We start from the raw sequence: 14778 nt of genomic DNA, 5'->3' as shown, positions 1-14778 counted from the left end.
AGAGTGTGGGGCCTCTGCAACCGCAGCGCCCCACCTCCCCCCGGAAAATATTGCGCCCCCCAGTATGCGCACCCCTGGAAAAGAGGACTCCTGGTGGTCTAGCACCACCATCACTTAACTCAACTAGTCAGAATGATCACTTGTGCTCTGTCAGTCAGTACCATTCACAACTCATCACACTAGCAAGTTCTAACTTGTTCAAAGTTTTGCACATCTCTATTGACTTTATAATAAGGTGTTACTGTGTATTATAAATACACAAACATGTATTTGGAATACAATAAATATATGCCCTGCTCAATTGTTGAGGGAATAAACTCTAATCAGGTTTTCTCAATATCTGAGAATGCAAGGAATGCAGACTAATTCCTCCAACAGCCAGTAAAATAGTCCCACTAGCACAGATGGGATGCAGACTACACAGATACCTACACACACAACTTTAGTAAATAACTGTTTGGAGGTCTGTGACCCCACCTCCCTGTTTCCAAGCTCGCCCTGCTCACCTTTAAGTAGCAGGTCCTGTGATGCAGATGTGAATGACTAGTCTATTAAGACTATGGGGCCTATGCTATAAGCGTTCATGCAAAATAATCGCTGGCCCATTTAATTTGCCTGTTTTTTAGCGTTGTATCAAAGTAGGCAGAAAACCTCGATTTCCCAAAACATTCACAAAACAGGCGAGTAGCCAGAGGCGTGATGATTGCCTCTGTCTAAAGGCCAAATCAGGCGATTTGTTGTAGCTGCAGAGAGAGCTGCACAGAGAGAGCTGCGTCTCCCTGCACAAATCTCGCCAGCAATCGATGTGTTTTAATATTCATTTTAATACTAGTGTAGATGAGCAGGGAGTCTCCAGAGCAGAACCGCATTGATTTCAGTTCCGGGGACCCCCTTCTTCCCGAGATACAGGCCCCTTTATGGGGTGCCGGTATCTCCAATGCATTTTATTCCCATGGTCACATGACGCGAGACCCAATGCTCATCTACACTAGTATTACAATTTATATTAAAAAAAGCTGCTATCCAGAATAAACCTTTGATCACTATAGCGGTTAATAACCGCTATAGTAATTAAGGGGTTAACCCACCCTCCTCTGCTACCCACCCGGGAGGCCTAACCATCCCACTTTAAAGGATGATGTCACATCTTTTTGAACTAATGAAACCTATCACATGGTACAGCAACCAGTGGGATTGTCTTCAAACCCATTGTCTGTAATACCATGTGATATAGCCATGTTGTTTAAAGGATGTGTGTACCTCCCTTGGAGATGACGTCACATACTTAAAAAAAGAAGAGGAGGGCACATGATACAGCGTCCAATCAGATTGGAGCTGTACCATCTGACTATAAAATGTGACGCCACAGGCCATATATAAGGCCATCGCGTCTCATTTTACCTCAAGAAGCCGACGAGACCACATTGTGTTGTGGATTTACCATGAGGCTATGGATTGACAGATGAAGATAGAAGATTAAAGAAAATAAAGAAATAATGACAGATGAAGAAAGAAGACGGTGATAGAAGATAAAAGAAAGAAGTTTTTTCTTACCTGTTCCTGATCTTCAAGGTGGATGGTGTTAGATTGTCGGTGATGACATCGCAGTATGAGAGTTTGCAGATATGCCAGGAGTCAGAGGGTGAAGATTTCTAAATGTAATTAAAATATTGAATGTATGAAATTGTTTTTTTTTTAGTTTTTTTTTTTGTATTTTTTTTTTTTATGTATTTGCTTGCCCATTGACTGCTAATGTATTCATCTGTGCTCCTTTAGGGTACAGATAAATACAGTGACAGGCAATGCATTTTTTGGCAAATGCTTGTTTTTCTTTATTGTTATTTTTTCTATTTCTGTTTATTGTTTGGATTAAATTGTTTAGAATTTGGATGGCTTGTTTTTAGTACATTTCAGGATTGGTTAGCATTTTAAGTGAATTAATTGTTTTGTTGCCTACTGGTTTTAAAGTATTATTTGTTTTGTTGGTTAGTGCTTTTATTTATTAAATTGATTGGTTGGCTAGTGCTTTTATTAATTTATTTAATTTGTTGGCTAGTTCTTTTATTTATTTCATTGGTTGGAAAGTGCTTTTATTTATTCATTTGGTTGGCTAGTGCTTTTATTTCTTGAATTGAGGTGTTTAAGTGCTTGTGTATATATTTTATTTTTTGTGTATTTTTGGCCTTCATACTTTTTTATAAGGGTGACCTTTGACTGCTATAGTGGCTTGTCATGCCCATATTATATGGGTATGATGTACCACTATGCCAATCAATGGGTAGAGGGTGGGTATAGTGGGCCAGGGGTGGTTGGTTAGGCTTCCCAGGTGAGAAGCAGGGGAGGGTGGGTTAACCCTTAATTACTATAGCGGTTATTAACCACTAAGGTGATTAAGTGGTTAGGGGCTATTAGATTGTATTTTTTCTTGTATTGTTTCTGGCAACGGAGGACATGGACCTGGAGTATGCTGATGAGGATGCCCTTCGTGATGGCAGGGGTAAGTAGAAAGTTTTTTATACTTTAGTTATGCTGGCTGGCTAATGTTTTATTTTATAATGGGCAAAAGAGCTATTATCCATATCTGGATAATAGTTATTTTGCCCATTACTGTACTGTATGTGTTGGGATGGGGAGGGGGGTGTATTTATTTCAAGGTATTGCACTTTTATTTTTGTCCACAGGATTGGTACCGCAGGCCAGCAGGGACCCGTGGGGACCACCCAAGGGCCCTCAGACACCCACAGGGACAACCTGAGGACCCCTGGACACCCGAGGGGACCACCCGAGGGTCCCCAGACACCTGAAGGCCCTCAGACAACTGCAGTCTCTGGTATGAATCATGTGGGGGTAGAGGAAATGGGTATTAGTGTTTTAATGTTCTGGGTAGTGGGGGTGGGTGAAGGGGGTATTTGGCCCCTGGTTGGTGGGTAGCGGGAGTCGTTAACCCCTTCATTGCCTTAGCGGCTAGCCGCTAAGGTAATGAAGTTGCTTGTGAATGCATTTTTATTGCATCGGATTCATACTGGGGGTCTTCGGTGCTGGTATTAATGTGTATCATCTCCAGAGACTCCTGGCATTAATCCGATGCAAAAAAAAATGCATTTTTTCCCCCTAAGCCATGTCTCGCCACTTCTCAGCAGCTTCTCACAACCTTCACGCCAACTTTTACTGGCGTGAGGATTTTGTGAGAAACTCGCCATTTTAGAGCTGCGGAAGGCCTCGATAACCTAATCGCGGCTACTAGAATTGCACGAGTTTCAGAACCTGCCGATAAGTGGCTTGTCGCCGCTCACCTGGTGATCTTTTTTTGACGGGTGAAAAAATTGGCGATTCAGCCTTTATCGCCCACTTATCGAGGCTTACTGAATAGCAGTAGGCATTTTGGCCGATAAGTGCTCAATAAGTGGCTTACGCACGCTTATAGCACAAGCCCCTATGTCCTCTATCAGAGAGGTAAAGAGAACATTCACAGAGACAGTGTTAAGATATTTTAAAAAAGAGGGGGTACCTGGATGTGATTTGCAAGCTTATAATGCTTTGGTCAAATAATTTAATTAAGTGACTCTCAGAAATATTTAACTATATGATTTGCGATGTTGGATGTAGCATTGGGGCTTTCTATCTTTTGTTGTACACAGATACCTAGGCAGGTTGTGGGAACAGGGGACTCAGTTATTAGATACAACAATCTGCTGCCATCTCCCTGAGGACAAACAGTTTGAGCCTACACACTCGGGAGAAAACACTGTACTGCGGAAACAGGTAGAGACAGCGATGTTCATGGTACTGTACATGTTGGCACCAAGGCTAAAGTTAGTTCAAGATAGAGGCTACTGAAAAATAATTTCAGAGGTCTGTGCCGCAAGCTTAGGGCAAGGGCCTTTTTCAGAAATACTACCAGTACCATGTGCAATAGCTTTGGGTCATTGGGGAGGTATACGAACGATGGATAGCTCAGCAACTAAGAGTTGGATGTGGCTTCCATTTGAAATAAATAGTACTGGTGCGCCGACGAGTATTCTAAAACTTGCCTTGGAAAATCTGGGGCTGTCACCAACAAGACCCCGGTACATGCTGGGTACATGCTGCAAACATTTCAGTGACATTTCTGCAGAGACTAATGGCCCATCGGATTAACACAGCGGGGGTCCCCGGCAGTCCCATTCAGTTTGAATCTGAGTCCCATTCACGTGTAGAACCAGCTCCTCCAGGGACCCCTGCTGTTAATCCGATGGGCCATTAGTCTGTCTGCAGAAATGTCACTGAAATGTTACAGCATGTAACCAGCATGCACCCAGCATGTACCCAGCATGTACCTGGGTCTTGTTGGTGATTGCTCCAGATTTGTTTTAGAATACTCGTCGGCACTACAGTAGGTGGCAAAAGAAATACTATATCAGTCTATGGGAGAAAAAGCACGTGTAGAACCAGCTCCACAGGATCTATTTGCAGCTCCTCCTTCAGACAGACCAATTTGATACCGAAATCATTAGAAAATATAAGGAGTGCCCAAGATCCAATAGGGAAGCACGTTTTATTTCACAATAAAAACATATAGAGGTTAAATATCAGACTTACTATAATAAGATTTGTATAAGCATAGAAATATAATCCTCCGGTGGGAAGGCTCATGGGCTAGAAGATATTTTACTTTCCTGTTGCTAAATAAGGGTTTGTTATTTTCACTAAATTGCAGACCTAATGAATTTGAATTATTTGTGGACCTAAGTAGGTTTAACAGGAAACTTACATTATAAACACATAATTTAAAAACAGATGTCAATCCCAGACCGATACTGGATAACACTACTCCCTCTTTCTGAGAACAAGATACAATTGATCTTTTAGCTGAAGATAGTAATCCTATGAATATTATAGATTTCAATAAGAGTAAGGCTGAATTAGTCTGTTTGCAATTTTTCTAAAGTTTTATCACAAGTTGAGAATACCAATACTGGGAAAGTAATACACGCTAACTTTAAACCCAAATCTTTATTTTATCTGTCGCAATTTAAGATCGGTTTTATTGGAACCTTTTATAATTTAGGACTTGGAGACTTCAAAAATTACTATGTACAAATAAGTTCATGCATAGACATAATATATCACATGGAAAAAAATAGCTGTCAAAGATCTTATGGGAAATACAAACTTATCCATCAGACAAGCTGACAATGGAGGCAGTGTTATCATTCAGGATAGTGCTGGGTATCTGAAGGAAGCTTATAGACTTTTAAACGATTGTTCATTTTCTAAGAAATATATATATATATATATATATATATATATATATATATACAGTGTTCGACAAACCTATACATTTGCTCGCCCCGGGCGAGTGGATTTAACATCGTGGCGAGCTCCTATTGGCCCAAGCAGCACACGTTTGGTACTAGGTGGCGAGTAGATTTTTTTGTGTGGCGAGTAGATTTTTTGGTGATTTGTCGACCACTGTATATATACATATATATATATATATATATATATATATATATATATATATATTTCTTAGAATTGCCTATATTGCTTAGGCTTAAGCTTGCTGCATGGTCACAGCTTTGAGCACAGCCAGGGTTAAGATGCATAGCCAGTAAACTCACCCACAGACATATATATATATATATATATATATATATAAAGTGGGTGGTTTTCTGGCTATGCATCTTAACCCTGGCTGTGCTCAAAGCTGTGACCATGCAGCAAGCTTAAGCCTATAGGGAACCATGTTAAAAATGGTTTTGAAGCAAAAGGTGGCACTGTGTGCTCATTTGCATGTCATTTCCCAGAATTCCTTGCTGCAGTGGAAGTGCTGTGTGATAATGGTGAAAGGCGGGGTTTGCAGACCTGTCTAAGACATGCAAATGAGCATACAGTAATATTTCCATTTGCTATATGCTTTGCTGTGGAGGGTTTTTGTCACTTTTTTTACCCACCATAACATAACTAAGTGTATATATATATATATCTAAGGATATCTAGACTTCCCGCTTAGCCTGTCAATCACCCAGGGACAACCAATGAGACTGCACATCCCCCCCTGTGTGATCGGCTAAGCGGCCTGTCACTCACCTAAGGACAGCCAGTGAGGCTGCACATCCCTCCCCCTCTATGATAGGCTGAGCGGCCTGTCACACTTATAGTGCCGGCAATGGCGATGCGACGGTGACATCAGGCTGCAGTCGCTGGAAAATCAAATTGAGATGACTTCCTGCAATCGTGACCAAGCCGTCACTGGCACTATAAGCGCAGCCTTACACAGGGACAGCAACTGAGGTTGCACATCCCTCCCCCTCTGTGATAGACTGAGGGGCCTGTCACTCACCCAGGAACAGCTAGTGAGGCTGCACATCCCTCCCTCTCTGTGAATGGAATGGAGAACAGTGTGCACATGGGGCAGGAGGGTATGCAAAGATAGATGAGGAGACACAGAAAGGTGAGTATGAGGAAACAGAGAGACAGCAAGGAGAGGTGACATATGAGATTAATAGGAAATTAGGGAGTGTAGTGTGCACAGAAAGGAGCAGATGGTAAGACAGGGTGTGAAAGAGGTAGGGGAGGATAGAGTGCAAAGAGGAGCAGGGCATGACTGAGGAAGGATGGGAGAGACAGCAAGTAAGGGATAGGAGACAGAGTGAGACAGCTGGGAGAGGAGGAGACAGAGAGACCCCAAGAGAGGAGGAGGGAATGGAGAGCTGGAGGAAGTGCAAAGAGAGGGGAGGAGAGACAGCAAGGTGAGTGGGAGGAGGAAGAGAGATAGCAAGGTGAGTAGACAGATGAAATGAATAGGAGAGGAGGGAGTGTAGTGTGTATAGAGAGGAGCAGACACAGTAAGGCAGGGAGTGCAAAGAGGAGTAGAGCATGATTGTGGAGAAAGTAAGGTGGGGAAGAGGGGAGAAGAGACAGCAAGGCATTACAGGGAGGGGTGAAATCAAAGCCTACTGCTTAATTATTAACCTTTCAGATCTCCTAGATTTGTGTATGCAATAAAGATTTAGTGCAAATAGCGCTAATGCTTAAAGAACTAATTAGTACAGTATTATCAATATACAGTGACATATAACAAAAAAAAAACATATATATAGGCCAGGCTGCCAAGGAAAAAAAGGGGATCAGGGGAACTTGCCTGCATGCAGTGTGATTGTGACAAATCTATTACAGAGTGCTTTTCCTGATCGGACTCCTGACGAAGCTGCCACGCCAGCGAAACGCGTTGAGTGAACCTTGCAGCAGTCCAGACGTGTGCCCAGCATACCCCAGAACCCGTTTTGATCCATTCTGCGATCGCCGACGAAACCGGAAGTGACGCGACGGGCCGGACCGGAAGTGACGCGATGCAACTTCGGGAGTGAGGGGGATGACACACACCTATGCTGCGCATCGATTTTTATGTGTCTAAGCACAAGTTGCTCATGTAAGTGCAATAGCAATTGCCTATTTTCAATATATCAAACGTGAACATACAATGTTGCACTAGAGTCGTCTTTTTCATTCTATTGAGGGTTGTCCTGCTGACATCAGGGAGTGTCCACAAGCCAGACCCCCCTGCACAGTGCTGAATCCATTCACTGCATCTATTGCTGTTTCAAATGCTGTATTACAACAGGCAGAATGTGAGTTTCCATTCATGATTCCTGTGTTGATTGCTGTACCTGTAAAGACATACCACACTATTTTCATTTTTCCTTTGCATATATATGGTGACACCTGCGCTCCCCACAAGCTTCTCTTCAACATTCAAGAAAGGAGAAATCTGGAACTTCTCCAAAGAGGGTTGAGCAGCGAAGTTTGCCATTATTATATTTGAGCACACTTATATATCACATATTTTTATTTATTGATTTATTTATTTATTTTCACCTTCATTAGTAGCGCCTCACAATTTCTGTTTTGCACTTGCCAAGGAAAAAAGACTGACCAATACAGGTCAGATACAATGATACAAAACAAATAAAATAAACCCAGCGCCTTAAACAATATAAACAGTGTGGAATCTGACCATATATTAATGTCCAGTTAGATGATCACATGTTGTGAGACTGTTCCTGTGGTCTATCTGAAGATTACCGGATCATCTAACTGGACATTAATATATGGTCAGATTCCACACTGTTTATATTGTTTAAGTCGCCGGGTTTATTTGATTTGTTTTGCTAGATTGGTGTATGTTACACCAGGTACAGCTAGTTAGATCATAATTCCACAAATGAAATAAAAAACTGAGTGGTTTATGTAGAGGGTTATTCACTTTTTCGGGAAGGATCAGGCAAATAGAAGAGGTAGTGGAGTATGTGTATATGTTGCTGAAATTTTAAACATAAATTGGTAAATTTATGAAGGGATTGGGGATTTATGAAGGTGTAGAAAAAATGTAGATTGAAATTTGCAGTGGAAGCAAAGGTGCTAAGAAAATCTTGGTATGACTTTGCTATGCAATAGATACCACCAAATATTTGTGAGCCCGTGGAAACCAAACTATGGTTTGCAAATGGAAAATGCAACAAAACGGAGTCATGTTTTAATTATGGGTGATTTTAATGATCTGGATATTGACGAGTAATGAGATAAGGAGTAAGACTAAAGGAAACACGTTTTTTTACTTGCTAAAAAACAAATACATTAGACAAATTATTGAGGAACCCGCTAGGAAGGGGGCAATATTGGTCCTAGAAATAACAACCAATGTAGAAGTGTTAACAAATAGAAAGAGTTGGATGTCTTTCCTAGTCACAGAGAAATATTTTTGTGCTTGAAGATAGCAGGCTCAACAACAGTGCGTTAAATCATACTCAACTGTGAAGTTTCAGGCAAAAGCCGTCTTTTAGGGTAATGTCAGGTTTAGGTATTACCTAACTAATGTGGCTTTAAGTCCTCACTTTAAATGTAATGGAGTGGAGATGAGATGTTGATAACAACTTATTTGCATATAATTTGCATGTCATTATCACAATCGGCAGTTCTACGGTCGTTGGCGATATGCTTTTTACGGGAGATAACATGGCTTAATGGTACGTTATTGTCCTTTAAAAATACAAAGTCTTATTGGGACGCTATGGCTACAGCCCCAGTCCTCCCTTTTGCATGTGCGCCTGGCGGCATGGCGGCACGTGCAGGGACTACAGCCGTGATTGGCGGTCTGTAGGGGAGATCTAGGAAGAGCGTGGGAGAGCGGGGCCATGATCGGAGCGAGGCCATGACAGGGCATATCTGCCCTGCCATTGGCCTGCGTCTTCCCTGTCAGCGTTTGCGTCACAGCGCTTTGCACGCCCACACACACCGCCACTGGGGCCTGTCTCATAGAGGGCTGTGCTGTGGTATGTGACACGCATGCTGCAGCGTGTGCCGCCTTGACCACCGGGGACTCAGCCTATGTTAGGTTAACGTCAAATTAAATTACTTAACAGAGCTTTGAGGATCAGGGCGTGCAAGGGAATAGGTTTGTTGTTTACAGATACAGATGCAACTGTCGGTTTTAGACCACTTGCCAAGGAAAATCTGTGGTGATCTTGCGGTAACTCGTGAGATTGTCCACAGCAGGCTGTAAGGGACCATTGGATTAACACAGCAGGATCCCTGCATTTGAATGGGACTCGCAGCCCGATAGTATTCACACAGCGTGAGTCCTCTTCAAATGCAGGGACCCCCGCTTTGTTAATCCGATGGGCCATTAGTCTGGCTGCAGAAATCTCGCAGCGTGGGATTGGTTTAAGTGCAGAATTCTCCAATCAAGCTGTCTACAACCAGCAGTTGCAGCTGTATATTCAAGGTCAGTACAAGGAACACTGTAAGGGAACTTCTCATCCCTTGATATTAGAGGAAAGAAGATCTCACCAGCAGCAAATGAAATGGTTGTAGTAAAGACGGTCAAAATGTGGAATTTACTACCCATGGAAATGGTATCTTTCTTAAAGGTTAGTCATCTCGAAACACTGGCAACGCTAGTGCTAGTGCTAGTGCTAAAAGCACTGCTCCATGGGCCTGTAGTAAAAACCGATATAGCACCCATTACACGAGAGCCGGAAATGAGCCACGAATTGCGATATTGTTACCTTACTTTATTATCAGCTGTAAAAATGTGAAAACCTTCTTCGTATACTGCTGTATAATGTTGTGATGTACCCCAGATCCACACCCCCCCCCCCTATGGTATGATTTTTACCCCTTTCTTTTTTCTGCACCCCCCAATAACCGACAAGTTTTGTCTTGCGAAATGTTTGGAACAATTTTCCTTATTGTTGGTTCAAAATAAATACAAAGTTAAAGAAAAAAAAAAGGTTAGTCATCTTTTTTTTTTTTTTTAGAAAGTAAAGGTATACAGGCTGAATTGGTTAAACAAAGCAAGGATGTTGATCCAGGGAGAAATCGGATTACTATTGCAGGAATTGTACCCCCTGCCCCACCTTTTTGTTAAAATAATTGTCACATTTTTCACTGAGGTGTTTTGTTTGCCTTCCTCAGGATTAATACAACTATAAATATAGGATCAGTATCTCGCACAATTTGAATTTAACACAGGTTAAACTTGAAGTATGCATGTCTTTTTTAAACCTGATCTAAAATAATGCTCTGTTGCATACAGGACCCGGAAGAAGATTAGCTGTCTGCTACTGTACGTTTTTATAACTGGGACATATTTAAAAATGGTTTTGGATGATTTTTGGATCTCTAAATCAAATGTAAAATCTCTAAATGCTCCGGTTTGATTTTTTTGAACCCCCTTGGAAAGAAATTGTCATTATTTGGATGCTCACATAACTCATTACTACATGGCAGGTTTACTTGTAAACAATATGTTTTGCTACTAGGATTCCGAGACGCATCATTTACACAAGGGACACAGTTGACACATAAGATACATTACAGCCCCTGGTTTGGTCTGTAAAGTGCAAATGGTACTGGTCTGGTCAATTGGGGCTTTTCGTGTAATGGCACCGGATCGGCGTTATGCGCACTTTGTTCCTACCAAATGCCAATGGCCTTATTCTGCATAGACTGTGGACCATGATAGAGGTTATGTTACTATTTTCCTGTTTTTTTTTAAGAAGCATTTCATAATCACTGTGATAATGGCTAACTAACTATATATAGGTCAATAGAATACAAGCTATCAGGACTACGAGGGTCCCTTTTCAGTCAGATTTTTTTTTTAAACTTGACATTAAAAAAATTATGGTGGGTAAAAAAAAGTGACAAAAACCCTAGACTCTACTATGTACAGTAAATAAAAATACCACTTGTGGGTACATTTGTATGTCTCAGACTGGTCTGCATTCCTATCTTTCCCCTTTGCTGCTTAGCAAACAATGCATCCACTGAAGCCAGGGATTCTGGGTAATGACATGCCAATGATCACTCACAGTGAGTCACTCTTTACTTCTTCGGCTGAGATTATACTCACCGCGTGCACGATGGAGCGCGTGCACGTGCCGCATTACAGTCGCTCGCGGGAATGTGAAATCTGCTCTTGGGCGATGTTCAGGCAATGGGGAGGCGTGGCCATGACATCACGTGAGAGGTTCGCCCTCATTGGCTGAACCGCTTCACGTGACGCGGATGTCACGCGGCAGTCGCTTGGAAAGTCAAAATATTTTGACTTTCCAAAACGCGGTCGCGCCTTATCGTACGCGCACTATGGGCGTGTGCGCGCATTGCCGTTGTGTCGACTATAATCGCGGCCTTACCCATTTTAACATGGACCCAATAAGCTTGGGCTTGCTGTATTACACAGCTTTTCAGCACAGCCTGGGTTTCAGAAGTGCATAGCAAGTAAACCTACTCACAGACAGCTGTTTCGCCCCTTTTGGGTCTCATCAATGCGATGTTAGTTGCTGGCTATGCAACATGAAGCTGGTAAGTGGGTACAACCAGACATTAAAAAAGTTATGGTGGGTAAAATAAAATGACAACAACTCTCCACCAACCCTCCACAGTACACACAGTTCATACAGTACAGTGGAGAGCTTTCGTCACTTTTTTATACCCACCATAACTTTTTTAATGTCTGGTTAGACCCACTTACCAGCTTCATAGCCAGCAACTAACATCGCATTGATGAGACCCAAAAGGTCGAAACAGCTGTCTGTGAGTAGGTTTACTGGCTATGCACTTCTTAAACCCAGGCTGTGCTGAAAAGCTGAATAGAAATACAAAACCCTGAAATGGCATGTCATGTTTCTACAAGTCTCACATAGTAAGGCTGGATATACAGTACAGTAGTGTGGTACAAAAAGGAACATAGCAATGCAAAAGGAAATGTTAATGGGAAATGGGTTCGAAATTAGACTGGAGGTGTGAGATATCTGGGCAAATGGTATATTGCAACAATGCAATAAAAGGGATATGTAAATAAATAAGCCTTGAAGGATATTGTATTGCAACAATCCCTAAGCATGGTAAGTAGACATTAACAAAAGGAGATGATAGGTTTGTAATACCACTACTTATATTTAAGGACAAAACATTGCATTCCAGACCCATAAGGGGTTCTGAGTTATGGAATATGTGGGCGCTTAACAAATAAACGATCATAATAATAACAAAAATAATAATAATAATGAAACACAGCTGTAAAAGAACCTATATGCATCTTGGATGAGATCTATCCAGCGCTGGCTGATGCTGTACAGGGGTCACCTTGAGCTGTTTGATATCTGCAGTGCTCTATGAATGCATCACAGGAATATGCACAGGAAGTTACAGTACATGTGGCAATTTAAAAGGAAAAAAAAAAAACCCACATCCTTTTAGTCCTAATGCATTGTATTTCTGAGTACCAGAAGCAACACCGTTTTTAAGGAGACAGACAGATGACACTTGAAAGATGTATGAAATGTCAGAAACAATTGACAAACACACATTTAGAAAGGCGGTCTTCCTTTGCACCGGAGGGGTCTCTGACTTATTGTGCTGCAATATATAAAAACAAATCAGAGCTTTACAGTCTTGCCACAGAAATATTTGGCATTTGCATCCAGTAAGGGAACAATAATAAAAATGTTAATCATAACATTAGTGCAGGGATCAGATTTTTCTACCTGGCATTAATATTTATTATTATCATAAACCTTTTCTGTCGCTTTCCACTTTGAGAAAGAACACATACTGCATTATTAATTTCAGTATTGGTAATACTTTTGCCAAGATGCTTGAAATGAGCCTATTTTACCACATCCACATATACCTATTTTCGGTCACTCTTGTTAGTTATAGTGCAGAACACTGTTAATAGCCAGGTACAGATATGGTATAGGATAGATATGGAGTAAGATCTAGCACCGCTTACTCGAACAGAACATTTTCTGGTTATAAATACAAATACCATTTTTGAACCAACATGACATTTCTTTAAACAGTAGATGCTGTTTACAAATACGGATGGCTATTTGTCAGTCTCCTGGATGGAAACATTGGGTCAAACACTGCACAATGTTAATCAATGAAAAAAATTCTGCATTGAAACAATGAGATGTTCATGATTGATCTATTTCCTGCACTACTTTTGCGTCAGTTTTGCAGCTGCGAGACTCCACCAATACATAACCCTTGATGTATCAGATTATGATGTTGTCATCAGCAGAAGTGACTTTTCAGTCCTCCATGGCTTCAGTGGAAACAACACTTATAAAGGGATAATCTGAATGTTTTCTAGTTTCTATTACCAGTTTAAATTCTGCTTCACATTGCAAAGCCAGTAACCAATCTCACACTGAGGAGACACAAAAGAAAGTTTACTGGCTGTGCACTTATTTAATCCAGGCTGTGCTGACAGAGCTGTATAATAGATGTAGCCAGGTCCCCCTTTGGCCCACTACCTTCCGTGCGGGTGCAGGGGGAGGCTACTGCCGGGACTGCGGGCGCACACAGGAAGCCGCAGGTAGAGCTGCAGGCGGGCGACTGAGTCGCCGAAGCTTCGCATTTCACCTGGGGCCAGCCATTTTGATACTCGCGCATGCGCACTGCCCCAACAGTTGCGGCGGCCATCAGGCAGGCCCTGTAAGGGACTCCAAGTCCCAGCAAACACTGGGGCTGCAGACATGTGGTGCGCAATAGACAATAGGGCTCCTGGAAAAATGCGCAGAGGACCACGAGTCAGTCAGGAGCAGGACAGCAAGGGTTGAGCTAAGGTCCAGGTAGAAGTGATCCGCTGGACTAGGCCAGATACCCCCTTAGGTCCCAGCTAGACCCCCATCACTATTAGCTTGTGTGCTGTAGGGAAGGTCCCAAGACAGGGACGCTCCCCTTAGCACATTAGTGGTAGTCAGCACATTTGTGACGGGCGCATGTGGTGTGCGCATCCTGCGGTGTGGGACCATACCCAGGTCCTACTAAGAGACTCTTAAAGGTGAGACCCTGCAGCAGTAGTTCACCCCACACAGAGGCGGATGCCTTCGTTAGACAGATCAGACCGATCAGACGGATTCTTGGGCTATTCGGCAGTGCCCGGGAAGGTATACCATCAAAGTGCACCAACAGCTCTCAGGGGTAGCGCTTCTCCCTAAACTTTGGGTGGGGACTGGTGTTGTGGGATGGACACTGGGACACTGGTGTCACCGCACCCCAAGTACTGTGGGGATACACCACGTGGTTAATATTGTGTTGTGTAGTTACTGTGTTGATTATATGTGCAGTACATATTCCTTTATAGTACCAAGCGTGTATATTTACTGCTGTATTGTCTCTGGAGGGGCAATCCCACTGTGTGAGAATCCTTCTCAGGTGGAGGCGCTGTGTGTAAGTGAACAAGGACACCCCAGGCTCCCTTCAGCGAAGGATTAGGCCTCC

At 42.4% G+C, this 14778-nt stretch overlaps 1 protein-coding gene across 6 annotated transcripts in view; it reads right to left on the bottom strand.

Moving 5' to 3' along the window:
* Positions 1 to 14778, bottom strand: part of LOC142493013 (sodium/calcium exchanger 1) — a 498730-nt gene that overhangs the window by 350936 nt on the left and 133016 nt on the right. The window contains exon 3 of one of the 6 annotated variants that reach the window (XM_075596384.1): positions 1555 to 1652. The exons of the other annotated variants lie outside the window; for them this stretch is intronic. The gene's annotated coding sequence lies outside the window, so the exon portion shown is untranslated. The remainder of the gene's footprint in view (positions 1 to 1554; positions 1653 to 14778) is intronic. 6 annotated transcript variants of the gene reach the window in all.

The sequence above is a fragment of the Ascaphus truei genome, chromosome 4 (genome assembly GCF_040206685.1).
Source record: "Ascaphus truei isolate aAscTru1 chromosome 4, aAscTru1.hap1, whole genome shotgun sequence".
NCBI classification, from domain to species: Eukaryota; Metazoa; Chordata; class Amphibia; order Anura; family Ascaphidae; genus Ascaphus; species Ascaphus truei.
The sequence above is the reverse complement of the archived record's forward strand: the minus strand, read 5'-3'. Positions and strand labels throughout refer to the sequence as shown.